The sequence below is a fragment of the Taudactylus pleione genome, unplaced genomic scaffold, assembly GCF_031769625.1.
Source record: "Taudactylus pleione unplaced genomic scaffold, aTauple2 ptg000579l, whole genome shotgun sequence".
Lineage (NCBI taxonomy): Eukaryota > Metazoa > Chordata > Amphibia > Anura > Myobatrachidae > Taudactylus > Taudactylus pleione.
In genome coordinates, this window is record NW_028284981.1 from 4,162,514 (window position 1) to 4,178,354 (window position 15,841).

The window sequence follows — 15,841 nt, forward strand, 5'->3', positions numbered from 1 at the left end:
ACTAGTATCACAGATATGTCATGCTTACCTTTCTCTAGCGGATTGGCCCGCTGTCCCCATACACTAGTATCACAGATATCTCCTGCTTACCTTTCTCTAGCGGATTGGCCCACTGTCCCCATACACTAGTATCACAGATATCTCCTGCTTACCTTTCTCTAGCGGATTGGCCCCCTGTCCCCATACACTAGTATCACAGATATCTCCTGCTTAACTTTCTCTAGCAGATTGGCCCACTGTACCCATATACTAGTATCACAGATATCTCCTGCTTACCCTTCTCTAGCGGATTGGCCCGCTGTCTCCATACACTAGTATCACAGATATCTCCTGCTTACCTTTCTCTTGTGGAATGGCCCGCTGTCCCCATATACTAGCACAGTGACAGAATTCATCAAGCACCAAAGATATTATATTTTCGGAGCTTGAGTGCGGCGAGTTAGAATGTTAATTATCAGACCCCAATAATTAACATAATGAACATTACCCTAAGGGGTAAATTTACTAAATGTTGATTTAGCTAGATTTAAGACACAGATGGGCTTTCCAAATGCAAATTTTGCATATTTATCATCCGTAGGGTTTCATCTTCAATTGGAAGTTGAAACCCTACGGATGATAAATATGCAGATTTTGCATTTAGAAAGCCCATCTGTGTTGATGAGTGACCATATAGATGTACAGTGCTGCCGGCCTAGTCTATTATACAGGTCATAGAACTCTGCGGTGTCCTCTGATATCTATAGTAATGTAAGGTAGGGGGGTATATTGCACCTTATGATACACAAGATTTAATTACAGTTTGTAAGAAATAGAACTTGTGGACAGTATTAGCAACTTATAACGGTTTTATGTTAATTATTACCAATAAATGTATAACACTATGGGCAGTTAGATCATTTTTGCGTCACAATTTCCAAACGGTAAAATGCGTTAACTAAATAAACACGATTGCTTGTAAATACAGATTTGCAAAAATTGCAAGATGCGTGTCGGTCTGCGCCAGGATTGTGTCATGCATACATCACATACACTTACTTTTTGTTGTTATAAATTGGTTTATTGCTAATTATATACAAATGTTTTTCTTTCTCCTGGTTTTCCTTCTCTATTTTAATTTCTGATGATAGAACCGTGGGCAGGAGTTTGTTTTGCTCCTACTCATTTCTTGCTCTCTGAAGAGAGTCCATATATAAATAGAGCATGGGGGTTCACCATCGATCTTCCTCTTCCAACATCGATAGTCTTGCTGCACGCGCTCTCATATGTCAGCATACAGCTTCTCCCAGTATGTATCAATCGTTTTTGCCCAGTTGTTTCTTTATTAGCGCCACCCATGTTCGGGGAGTTGCGGCGACAGGGGCCATCCATTTTCTGGCTATCATCACCGGTTAAAATAAGCAATGTATCCAAAAATAGATGTGGATTCCGATTATCCATGACAGAACGCTGACCAGCATATATAGATATGGGTCATCAGCATTATTACAGCCAATGATGTTTCCTTCACCGTTGTTAAAACTTTCTTCCACAGGCTCCTCCGGCTCTTCCTCCTCACGTATACTGGGAAGATTTTCTTCCACAGGCTCCTCCGGCTCTTCCTCCTCAGGTATACTGGGAAGATTTGGCCTAAATGCATAGCTATTGTATTTGTACATCCTACGTTTGCTATACATTGGTGGGGTGGTGATGATTTTTTCAAGGATATCTGCTTCCTCTTCCATCGAGAGATCCATGGATTGGACATTGGAGCAGATGTCAGGATTCTGAGCTACAGCAGACGCAGCATAATCCCCATCATCATCATCATCATCGCCTCTACAGCATTTGCTTCCGCAACATCCCATTTTGCAATGGAAACTTCTTACCACCAGCTCCCTTCAAGAAGTGAGCACCAAGCCAAACAGCTCAGTGTATATGATCCATATGTGACCTCATAATGGCCAGACTTGGTAATACATTGTGACATCACCAGTCTGTGTAATCAGCAGAAGCAGCATCTATCATACCTATGTGACTTTTTCTTGGTACCCATCAGTTGTAATAAAAAATACTGTCCCCAGTTATTTCCAACCAGAGTTGACCAGTGACACAATCAGCACCATTAGTCAGTGCTGCCTATGCTTACTTATCAATCTGCCTCCCTTGGAGATAGAAGTAAAACAAGCTGAGCTCCACAGTGATGCTGAATGTACCCATATACACATATATCGTGAGATGAGAGGGCCGAACTGACACTGATGTGTTGCTTTATTTTAAATAGTTTTGTTATAGGAATAATAAATATAACAAAACTTTTACAATGTCAAGAAAATCATGGAAAGCATGAGATAGTACTGATCTTTTCAATTTAGTTTGAGTGTCGTGGGCGTGTAGACCGACTTCCTTGCTGGTGTGTAAGAACAGTGGCCGGGTTAAGCTTCCACATGCAGTCACGCGGATATTTAGTATACATAAGCGGATTCTCGCATTACCTTAATGTAGTAAGCAGACAGCCGTAAAAGTGACCAGGGATACGTCTCTCTCTCAGAATCAGCCTTGCCACACCTCTCTGTTCATTGGGTACACCCACTTTGGCAGATGGTCACACCCCCTCAGCGGGCCCCTATCACTGCATTCCCCTGGTAGGCCCTTCATGCTCCAGTGCACAGTCCATCACTGCATAGGTGGAGGGTTTGCCTGTATCCAGGCCTGAAGGACACACAGTCACGGCGATCATTACATGTTTTCTCCTATCTCTGGTCAATTTCAAAGAGGAATGAAGAATGCCCAATATTGCCCACGCTGGGAAAATGGGGGCATAGAAAACTAAATGGGTAGAGTTATAGAGGTAAATTTGCCTCCAGAAATGTATAACAGAAGGACATTCCCACATGCAGTGCACAGGAGGCAGTGCTTGGAGGTTCACATTTTGAACAAGCAGAATTGAGAGCCCAGTAGCGGGGAGGGGACAGGGAGCACCTATGGTATATATTAATAAACATTGCCCTATAAGAACTAACTGTAAGCATTTTGCAGGAGTAGGATAGTGTCATAAACAACTGGTCAATGGAAAGGGTAGGATTTTTTTTTTATGACCTACGGAGGTACTGGTCATGTATGGAAATGTCCCTGTCTCTCACCAGAGGCTTACACACAAGAGAATCAAGGCTGTTATACCAATCAGATAAGGAAAAGTCAGTAATAACTGAGTGTACTTGGTGCCCAGCAGAGACCAGAAATTGTAGCCTGGTGGATGGGGGACTCTTAGCATTGGCCCAGGAGAAATGGACAATCTATAAAAGGTGATTTCTGGTATAGAACAAAGGGGCTAGCTGTGTCTTGGGAGTTAAAATTCCCATTTTGTCTGGCCCATATTGTATGTGAGGCTAATCTTTTGAGTTTGTGTGGACATCAGACATTTTGGGTCCTCCCCAAAGCCTTACCTTACCCCTCTCACATTATTTTGGGATATCTATGTGATTATACACTCAATGAAAATAGAGATGAGCGGTTGGGTTTTGGCTCAGATCTGCCCGCCAAGTTCAGATTTTAGAACAAGGCAAAACGTCATCTTTCATGGACAAAGATGATGTTTTTCTTCATTTTGAGATGCGAACTTGGTGGGAAGATCCAAGCCAAATCCAAATCGCTCAATAAAACTGACTTGTGTAAGTTGAGTTATTATTATTATTATTATTAAATTATGTGGCTGATGTACATACTATTTATTTCTGTTTTATGCTTGTTTGTCAGGTTTGTACCACTTCACAAATGTTTCTTTGAGGTGAGTCTATGTGACCGGGTGTGGTATTGGGAATTGTGGCCAGTGGCGTAACTAGGGTCTTCGGAGCCCAGGATAAATGTAAGATTGGCGGCGGAACCCCCCTCTCCACAGAGGAAAATTTGTGTTGCGCGCCCTTGGCGCGCAGCAAAAAATGGGCGTGGTCAGAAAAGGGGCGTGGTTCCTGAGAATGAGGCGGGCCAACATGACACGCCACCAATTTCTTGTCAGTCTGGGAACATTCCTTTCTATTCCATATGCACCTTACCTATACGGTGGTTTCTCACAATGTGGAACCTCTGAAGAAATACATCCTCCCTGGGACAACGGCGTCTTCAGTTGGTATTCACTATTCATGTAGGTCACATCATCTGGAAGATGCCTGTTTGTGTAGGAGTATTAACAAGGTCATCATCATATGATAGCGGTTCAACCAGACTCGTTCCCCATGTAACTTCCTTCCCCCTGCGTCTCTCAGTCACACCATCATCTCACTGCATCATTTCTTAGCCACACCATCATCTCCCTCCCTGTGTTGTCTCTTCTTAGTCACACCATCTCCTCCCCCCCGCCTCATCTCTCAGCACACCATCACTGCCCCCCCTGCGTCAACACTTCACACACCTCCCCCCTGCGTCAACTCTCAGCACACCATCACCCCCCGTGTCAACCCTCTGCACACCATCAACCCCCCCTGTGTCAACTCTCTGCACACCATCACCCCCCTTCGTCAACTCTCTTCACACCATCACCTTCCCCCCTGTGTTGTCTCTCAATACACAGACACACACTGACACATATACATACACACAGACTGACAGACACACACACTGACACAGATACACACACACACACACACACCTTTCACACAAATGCAGCCAGCCAAGTAAAAACATCACTGACGTCAATTGAAAGTCACCACCCCTCGCGGCAGTCCGACCCCCCCTTGTCAGGCTGGTCCGGAGCGGAGAGAGCGCCGGGGAAGAAGAATCACCCTGTCACAGGTACCTCCTGCGGCAGCTCTCAGTATAGAGAGAATGGGAAGACTGCCAGGGAGGGGCTGCGTGCTTCTGCTGCAGCTCCTCCTACAGGCCTTCAGCAGCACCTACAGGCACACATGCCTGTTTGTTCAATATTCAGTCCAGGAGCAATGGAGATGCCGGGGGGGTCATTGGGCTGGGGGTCACGGTGTCCTGACCAGCGGGACCCCCTCTATTGGGCCTGCCACGGCACCATGGGCACGTGCCCCGCTCACCCTGCCCTGGTTACACCACTGATTGTGGCCTTTCCTATTTTGTTTATCCTTATTTTCATAAAGAGCTATATTGACCCTCTTTGTAGGCTGGAATTTCTCCGTACTTTGCTGGTACCTATTGCTCCTGTTATTTTTATTTCTCATAGCGAGGGCCTGGAAAGCTCCTTCAGCCACCCGTCTCGTCGATATTATCCTATTAGGGGTTTTTGTATCTGTGGACTACCTGTACAGTATATTGTAAAGCTGTTATCTGCTTGTTTTTGACCTTGTTCTGTCCTGTATTTTTGTTTTCTTTCATATATTCTGTACTTATCCTTCACCACACTACACCACTCACTGGATATGCTTTAAACTTTTTCATATTGTCTTTTTGTCTTGTCTTTGAAATTGTACGTATATTTAATGTTATTTCCTTTTATTGCTGTCTTCATTCATGCCAGTCCTTTTGTATTGTTTATTCTAAAACTGCACATTTGTCTTGTCTGAAATGTGTCCTGTTGTTATTTTGGGTGTAAAAAATTCCAAAAATAAAATAATTAAAAAACCTTGCAAAGGACAGCTCTTCAAATAAGAGCTGGGTCGGACTGGACCACAGGGTTATGGGGAAATCCCCGGTAGTCCCCACTGCCTATGGGCCCACCCCACTTTTCTAAGTGTTAGGTTCCAGACCTCAATTTATAGATTGTTACTCTATTAGACAGTAAGTTACCTGGAGGAGCAGGACCACTGATCAACGTGGGGGCTTGGTTCCCTTCTAATGGTTAGGCAATCATCTGTGGTTGCTTTCCACAACCCCTCTGGTGGATGACCGCCCCCTTTAAGCATGGGCCCCTACCACTGCATTCCCCAAGGTGGGCCCTTCATGCACTTCTGTTAAACACGCAGCTAACAGGCAGCTCTATTGTACTCAGTCCAAATACTACTGAATACACACACTTGCAATATGATTGCATACACCATCGATAAATATCATTCTGTCACACACGTTTGTTTGAAACAAACTCACTGGTGTCCATGCAATACCCAGCGTGTTTGATACGGGGCCAGACACGATTCTTAGTAAATAAATATACACCTATGTATTTATATACAGTATACGTTAATATGGGGCGTGAGGCTGTATTTTGCCTAAGACCCCACAGGTCTTAGGGCCTGAGTCAGTAGCAGGCACAGGGGCGTATTTATAATGGGTGCAGGGTGTGCGGGGCACACGGCCCCTGGGTCCAGTAGACTTATACTAGTTCCCGGAGTCTACTGCTGCTGTCAGTCGCAGGCGGCATCAGGGAGAGAGGAGGGGGCCCCAGACGGGGAATGCACATGGGCCCCCTCCTCTCTTAATGCGCCCCTGGCATGGAGCCACGAGCAATAACAAAGTGGGCGGAGGCGGTTCCTTCCCATCACCTCCTCTTTGACTCCACTGAGCTGCGTCCCATGCTGGCCCTGATGTCAGCTAGCCCGGATGGCATGAATTGAGCGTCAGTCACACAGGAGGAGAGATCACGGTGGCTGTTTCCCTGCTGCTGAGGGGAGGCCTGAGCCGGGTGCTGTGTTGAGAGCTTGGTTGGTGGCACCCAGGACTGGGAGGAGCCTGAGCGGTGAGCGTGGTGCAAATTATCAGTGACTGCAGTGGTTATGTGTGAGTTCTCTGACTGCACTATGCTATCCAGCCATTTCAGCTGACCACCAAGCTGATGGATCATTCCAGTTTCCATCTGGTGGTGGATCAATTATTGTACACTCCCATCCATATCTGACTCTGTGTGCGCTCACACACACCAGCCTGGGGGTGTACAGATGTGTTACATACACCTTTTCTCACATTGCTCCAAATAGCTCCCATTGGACGTACTACAGACTTTGCCATTTAGCTGCTCCAAACATCTTTTTCTTTTACTATGGATCTGTGGGAGGTCCAGGGCCGCGCGCCCCCCCTCCCACGAAGGCACCGGTAAGGACCGGACCCCGCGTCGCCAGACGCGCCCACGTGTTGTGGCGCGTCATCACCCGGCGACGCGGCGCAGCCATGACGCCGGCAAGGACCGGACCCCGCATTGCCGGACGCGCCCACGTGTTGGGGCGCGTCATCACCCGGCGGCGCGGCGGGCCAATGAGGGCCCGCCGCGTCATGCAGCCCAGGAGCCCGCGCGGCGGGGTATTTAAAATCCCCGCCTGCGGGCAGGAGCGGCAGAGCGGAAGAGCCGTCGGAGCAGGCGGATCGTCGCTGGAGGGAGTCCCGAACGCGAGTTGGCAGTTCAGGTAAGCACTCAGTGAGGCCCTTGTATCTTGGTATTAGACCACTGAACCCTTGTGTTATTGTGAACCCACTGTACCCCCACCGTGCGGCGCTAGGCCGAGGCCATTGTACCCCTGTGTTAGGTTATTGTGAACCCACTGTACCACCACTGTGTGGCGCTAGGCCGAGGCCATTGTACCCCTGTGTTAGGTTATTGTGAACCCACTGGACCACCACTGTGCGGCACTAGGCCGAGGCCATTGTACCCCTGTGTTAGGCTGGTGTGTACCCACTGTACCACCACCGTGCGGCGCTAGGCCGAGACCACTGTACCATTGTGTTAGGTTGTTGTGTACCCCCACCGTGCGGCGCTAGGCCGAGACCACTGTACCATTGTGTTAGGTTGTTGTGTACCCACTGTACCACCACCGTGCGGCGCTAGGCCGAGACCACTGTACCATTGTGTTAGGTTGTTGTGTACCCACTGTACCCCCACCGTGCGGCGCTAGGCCGAGACCACTGTACCATTGTGTTAGGTTGTTGTGCACCCACTGTACCACCACCGTGCGGCGCTAGGCCGAGACCACTGTACCATTGTGTTAGGTTGTTGTGTACCCACTGTACCCCCACCGTGCGGCGCTAGGCCGAGACCACTGTACCATTGTGTTAGGTTGTTGTGTACCCACTGTACCACCACCGTGCGGCGCTAGGCCAAGACCACGGTACCATTTGTACCCACTGTACCACCACCATGCGGCGCTAGGCCGAGACCACTGTACCATTGTGTTAGGTTGTTGTGCACCCACTGTACCACCACCGTGCGGCGCTAGGCCAAGACCACTGTACCATTGTGTTAGGTTGTTGTGTACCCACTGTACCCCCACCGTGCGGCGCTAGGCCGAGACCACTTTACCATTGTGTTAGGTTGTTGTGAACCCACTGTACCACCACCGTGCGGCGCTAGGCCGAGACCACTGTACCTGTGCTAGGTTACCGCATATCCACTGCACCATCACCGTGCGGTGTTAGGCTGCAGGTATTGTTCTAGTGCGGCGCCAGGCAGCCGTGCTCTCTTATAGGAGCAGAGACCAGGACTACTCGCCCAGCAAAGAGACAAGGGGCATACCCGGTGAGCGCATTCTGTGTTTGTGTGTCGAATCATTGTTTGTGTGTTGTCCCCTCTTCCCTTTTCCCTTTTCGGGCGTTTCCGTTCGGGTTGCACCCATGTGCCTGGCATGCGGGTGCAAACCAGTCTGAGGCCACAAGTGCCAATGATGACCATCCTCTAGTCCCCGCACCCCTGCCCGTCAGTCCTTCCTGTGGCACCAAGGTCCGGCCCATAGGTTCAGCGTGTCCGACCTATCTTACAGGTTAGACCGTCCCCGGCTGTGTCAAACCGGAAAGACCCAGGACCGTCGGTGGGAGAAACCAAGGTGTCCTGAAGGTGAGAGCCACGGGGTGAGAGAGGTAAGTGCCCCACCACACCTGCACGGCAGCAGGCGCACACAGCAGTCCACCCCTTGTCCCTCTTACAGATCTTATTCACATACCAATTCCTGTGTGACCAAAGTATTCATCTAGTGTCCTTGGTATACTGTGAGCGAATCTGTAGGCCGCTACACTGTGACTATGACACAGAATTTAGGAAAAAGTATTAATCGCTATCCATGGCAGATTCATCCGAGTTGCGGCAAGCGTCTTCTGCTATACAGTATGTCGCAAAAACGCTATGTGAATGAGGACACAGAGGTCACCTGTATCTGTACGCTTAGGGCCTGATTCAGACTCTCTCGCTAAGATGTGATCGCTCGCACGATGTGTATGCAAATTGCGTAGGCAGTGCAACCGCACAGCAATGCAATAGCACGCCCAGTATTTCTTATAGAGCGATCACATAGTGTATGTAGACACCCATCAGCCTGTTTTAAGACGCCCACTTGTGCACATCATGTCCAGGAAGTGTATGCAACCATCGGTACATCGGGTAACATCAGATGCTATCGCAGCGCTTGAGATTGACCACTACAGTGAATAAACAAGCCAGGTGACGTGTACTATGATGCTGTCTTTTTATTATGCACACCTCTAACACGCCGTTGAGATGCTCAGGCACGCCTGCGTTTGCACCTCCACTGCCCCGTTTTTAATGGCCAGCACGTTACCACCTACCAAACGGCTTCTCCTGTCACTCACTCTGCTGGGCTGTCTATGTGCAGCGAGCGAATGCATTGTGAACTTTCGCTAAGGTATGCGCATGCACACTTCATACCATCGGCAGCAACAAAAGTATGCATCTTAGCGAGCGGGTCTGAATCAGACCCTCAGGCCTCTTACTAGCTGCTTTTATCTCTTTTTCTGCCACACATGGGGCCTATTCATCATCACTTAATTTTTACAAAAGCAGCTTAAAATTAACATTTTCACCTGCAATTGTAAAAATGAAGTTATCGGGCCATTCATCACGAAGGTAAAACAGGAGATATCACAGATATCACAGATATCTCCTGCTTACCTTTCTCTAGCAGATTGGCCCGCTGTCCCCATACACTAGTATCACAGATATCTCCTGCTTACCTTTCTCTAGCGGATTGGCCCGTTGTCCCCATACACTAGTATCACAGATATCTCCTGCTTATCTTTCTCTAGCGGATGGGCCCGCTGTCCCCATACACTGGTATCACAGATATCTCCTGCTTACCTTTCTCTAGCGGATTGGCCCGCTGTCCCCATACACTAGTATCACAGATATCTCCTGCTTACCTTTCTCTAGCGGATTGGCCCGCTGTCCCCATACACTAGTATCACAGATATCTCCTGCTTACCTTTCTCTAGCGGATGGGCCCGCTGTCCCCATACACTAGTATCACAGATATCTCCTGCTTACCTTTCTCTAGCGGATTGGCCCCTTGTCCCCATACACTAGTATCACATATATCTCCTGCTTACCTTTCTCTAGCGGATTGGCCCACTGTCCCCATACACTAATATCACAGATATCTCCTGCTTACCCTTCTCTAGCGGATTGGCCCGCTGTCCTCATACACTAGTATCACATATATCTCCTGCTTACCCTTCTCTAGCGGAATGGCCCGCTGTCCCCATATACTAGCACGGGGACAGAATTCATCAAGCACCGAAGATATTATATTTTTGGAGCTTGAGTGCGGCGAGTTAGAATGTTAATTATCAGACCCCAATAATTAACATAATGAACATTACCCTAAGGGGTAAATTTACTAAATGTTGATTTAGCTAGATTTAAGACACAGATGGGCTTTCCAAATGCAAATTTTGCATATTTATCATCCGTAGGATTTCATCTTCAATTGGAAGTTGAAACCCTACAGATGATAAATATGCAGATTTTGCATTTAGAAAGCCCATCTGTGTTGATGAGTGACCATATAGATGTACAGTGCTGCCGGCATAGTCTATTATACAGGTCATAGAACTCTGCGGTGTCCTCTGATATCTATAGTAATGTAAGGTAGGGGGGTATATTGCACCTTATGATACTCAAGATTTAATTACAGTTTGTAAGAAATAGAACTTGTGGACAGTATTAGCAAATTATAACGGTTTTATGTTAATCAATACCAATAAATGTATAACACTATGGGCAGTTAGATCATTTTTGCATCACAATTTCCAAACGGTAAAATGCGTTAACTAAATAAACACGATTGCTTGTAAATACAGATTTGCAAAAATTGCAGGATGCGTGTTGGTCTGCGCCAGGATTGTGTCATGCATACATCACATAAACTTACTTTTTGTTGTTATAAATTGGTTTATTGCTAATTATATACAAATGTTTTTCTTTCTCCTGGTTTTCCTTCTCTATTTTAATTTCTGATGATAGAACCGTGGGCAGGAGTTAGTTTTTCTCCTACTCATGTCTTGCTCTCTGCAGAGAGTCCATATATAAATAGAGCATGGGGGTTCACCATCAATCTTCCTCTTCCACCATCGATAGTCTTGCTGCACGCGCTCTCATATGTCAGCATACAGCTTCTCCCAGTATGTATCAATCATTTTTGCCCAGTTGTTTCTTTATTAGCGCCACCCATGTTCGGGGAGTTGCGGCGACAGGGACCATCCATTTTCTGACTATCATCACCGGTTAAAATGAGCAATGTATCCAAAAATAGATGTGGATTCCGATTATCCATGACAGAACGCTGACCAGCATATATAGATATGGGTCATCAGCATTATTACAGCCAATGATGTTTCCTTCACCGTTGTTAAAACTTTCTTCCACAGGCTCCTCCGGCTCCTCCTCCTCACGTATACTGGGAAGATTTTCTTCCACAGGCTCCTCCGGCTCTTCCTCCTCAGGTATACTGGGAAGATTTGGCCTAAATGCATAGCTATTGTATTTGTACATCCTACGTTTGCTATACATTGGCGGGGTGGTGATGATTTTTTCAAGGATATCTGCTTCCTCTTCCATCGAGAGATCCATGGATTGGACATTGGAGCAGATGTCAGGATTCTGAGCTACAGCAGACGCAGCATAATCCCCATCACCATCATCATCATCATCATCGCCTCTACAGCATTTGCTTCCGCAACATCCCATTTTGCAATGGAAACTTCTTACCACCAGCTCCCTTCAAGAAGTGAGCACCAAGCCAAACAGCTCAGTGTATATGATCCATATGTGACCTCATAATGGCCAGACTTGGTAATACATTGTGACATCACCAGTCTGTGTAATCAGCAGAAGCAGCATCTATCATACCTATGTGACTTTTTCTTGGTACCCATCAGTTGTAATAAAACATACTGTCCCCAGTTATTTCCAACCAGAGTTGACCAGTGACACAATCAGCACCATTAGTCAGTGCTGCCTATGCTTACTTATCAATCTGCCTCCCTTGGAGATAGAAGTAAAACAAGCTGAGCTCCACAGTGATGCTGAATGTACCCATATACACATATATCGTGAGATGAGAGGGCCGAACTGACACTGATGTGTTGCTTTATTTTAAATAGTTTTTGTTATAGGAATAATAAATATAACAAAACTTTTACAATGTCAAGAAAATCATGGAAAGCATGAGATAGTACTGATCTTTTCAATTTAGTTTGAGTGTTGTGGGCGTGTAGACCGACTTCCTTGCTGGTGTGTAAGAACAGTGGCCGGGTTAAGCTTCCACATGCAGTCACGCGGATATTTAGTATACATGAGCGGATTCTCACATTACCATAATGTAGTAAGCAGACAGCCGTAAAAGTGACCAGGGATACGTCTCTCTCTCAGAATCAGCCTTGCCACACCTCTCTGTTCATTGGATACACCCACTTTGGCAGATGGTCACACCCCCTCAGCGGGCCCCTATCACTGCATTCCCCTGGTAGGCCCTTCATGCTCCAGTGCACAGTCCATCACTGCATAAGTGGAGGGTTTGCCTGTATCCAGGCCTGAAGGACACACAGTCATGGCGATCATTACATGTTTTCTCCTATCTCTGGTCAATTTAAAAGAGGAATGAAGAATGCCCAATATTGCCCATGCTGGGAAAATGGGGGCATAGAAAACTAAATGGGTAGAGTTGTAGAGGTCAATTTGCCTCCAGAAATGTATAACAGAAGGACATTTCCACATGCAGTGCACAGGAGGCAGTGCTTGGAGGTTCACATTTTGGACAAGCAGAATTGAGAGCCCAGTAGCGGGGAGGGGACAGGGAGCACCTATGGTATATATTAATAAACATTGCCCTATAAGAACTAACTGTAAGCATTTTGCAGGAGTAGGATAGTGTCATAAACAACTGGTCAATGGAAAGGGTAGGATTTTTTTTTTATGACCTACGGAGGTACTGGTCATGTATGGAAATGTCCCTGTCTCTCACCAGAGGCTTACACACAAGAGAATCAAGGCTGTTATACCAATCAGATAAGGAAAAGTCAGTAATAACTGAGTGTACTTGGTGCCCAGCAGAGACCAGAAATTGTAGCCTGGGGGATGGGGAACTCTTAGCATTGGCCCAGGAGGAATGGACAATCTATAAATGGTGATTTCTGGTATAGAACAAAGGGGCTAGCTGTGTCATGGGAGTTAAAATTCCCATTTTGTCTGGCCCGTATTGTATGTGAGGCTAATCTTTTGAGTTTGTGTGGACATCAGACATTTTGGGTCCTCCCCAAAGCCTTACGTTCCCTCTCTCACATTATTTTGGGATATCTATGTGATTATACACTCAATGAAAATAGAGATGAGCGGTTCGGTTTTGGCTCAGATATGCCCGCCAAGTTCAGATTTTAGAACAAGGCAAAACGTCATCTTTCATGGACAAAGATGATGTTTTTCTTCATTTTGAGATGCAAACTTGGTGGGAAGATCCAAGCCAAATCCAAATCGCTCAATAAAACTGACTTGTGTAAGTTGAGATATTATTATTATTATTATTATTATTAAATTATGTGGCTGATGTACATATTATTTATTTCTGTTTTATGCTTGTTTGTCAGGTTTGTACCACTTCACAAATGTTTCTTTGAGGTGAGTCTATGTGACCGGGTGTGGTATTGGGAATCGTGGCCAGTGGCGTAACTAGGGTCTTCGGAGCCCAGGATAAATGTAAGATTGGCGGCGGAACTCCCCTCCCCACAGAGGAAAATTTGTGTTGCCCGCCCTTGGCGCGCAGCAAAAAATGGGCGTGGTCAGAAAAGGGACGTGGTTCCAGAGAATGAGGCGGGCCAACATGACACGCCACCAATTTCTTGTCAGTCTGGGAACATTCCTTTCTATTCCATATGCACCTTACCTATACGGTGGTTTCTCACAATGTGGAACCTCTGAAGAAATACATCCTCCCTGGGACAACGGCGTCTTCAGTTGGTATTCAGTATTCATGTAGGTCACATCATCTGGAAGATGCCTGTTTGTGTAGGAGTATTAACAAGGTCATCATCATACGATAACGGTTCAACCAGACTCGTTCCCCATGTAACTTCCTTCCCCTGCGTCTCTCAGTCACACCATCATCTCACTGCATCATCTCTTAGCCACACCATCATCTCCCCCCGCTTCATCTCTCAGCACACCATCACTGCCCCCCCTGCGTCAACTCTTCGCACACCTCCCCCCCTGCGTCAACTCTCAGCACACCATCACCCCCCATGTCAACCCTCTGCACACCATCAACCCCCCCTGTGTCAACTTTCTGCACACCATCACCCCCCTGCGTCAACTCTCATCACACCATCACCTTCCCCCTGTGTTGTCTCTCAATACACAGACACACACTGACACATATACATACACACAGACTGACAGACACACACACTAACACAGATACACACACACACCTTTCACACAAATGCAGCCAGCCAAGTAAAAACATCACTGACGTCAATTGAAAGTCACCCCCCCTCGCGGCAGTCCAACCCCCCCTTACCTGGCTGGTCCGGAGCGGAGAGCGCGCCAGGGAAGAAGAATCACCCTGTCACAGGCACAGGGGCGGATTGGGAATTGAAAGTGGACCTGGAAAAATCTGTGAAAGCGGCCCTCGGCGCGCGCCAAAAAAGTGGGTGTGGCCTCGTGAAAAGGGGTGTGGCCTAATGCAAAACACCATGCCCGCAAGCCACTCCCCCTGTTTCAGTCATAGTCATACTGGGGGCATGCCTACCGCTCCAGGAGCTGATGGGTATGCCCACAGTCCCTCTCTCCAGTGACTTAGAACTGCAAGCATGCGAATGAGTATTTTCTTACCTATATGATTTCTTTGCAACGGGGAATCTCTGAAGAAATTGATCCTCCCTGGACAGACAGTGTCTTGAGTTGGTATATGCTATTCATGCACGAGATCCCATGGTCTGGAAGCCGCCTGTATGTGTCCCAATAAAACCAATGTTATTATCATGCAACAGAGGTTCAACCAGATAATAAATGTGGGTTTCCCATATCAAACAATTTTATATTAATAAAATATATTTGCTCCTTTGGTTCCATTTACATTAGAATATGGTTTCATTAGAATTGTTATCTTACTGAAGATTACTGTGCCCCAGTGTTTTCTTCTAATAGTATCAGCGTTCCTACCGTCCTATATGTGTGTCTCCAGCACCACCACCTTGGTGTGTCTCCAACCTATCCCCTCTCGTGTGTTTATTCAACGCTATCACCCTGCGCCTCTCCAGTGCCACCCCCAATTCACTCCGGCACCATCCACCCACAGTGCCATCCTCCTGTGTCTCCCGAGAGCCATCATCCTGCGTCTCCTCAGTGGCATCCTCCTGTCTTAGCACAGAATAGCCCTTCTTTCTCACACACAGATCATCTCCCCTTAGCACAGAATACCCTCCCTCCCCACAGACAGATCAAACCCCCTTGTCTCCACAGACAGATCATCATTTTCCCCGCCCTTAGTATAGCAGACCCCCCTTCCCCCAGACAGATCATCTTCCCCACCCCTAAGTTAGCAGACCCCCATCCCCAGACAGATCATCTCCCCAGCCCTTAGTATAGCAGACCCCCCCAGACAGATCAACTCCCCCACCCCTAGTATAGCAGACCTGCCTTCCCACAGACAGATCATCTCCCCCACCCTTAGTATAGCAGACCCCCCCTCCCCCAGAC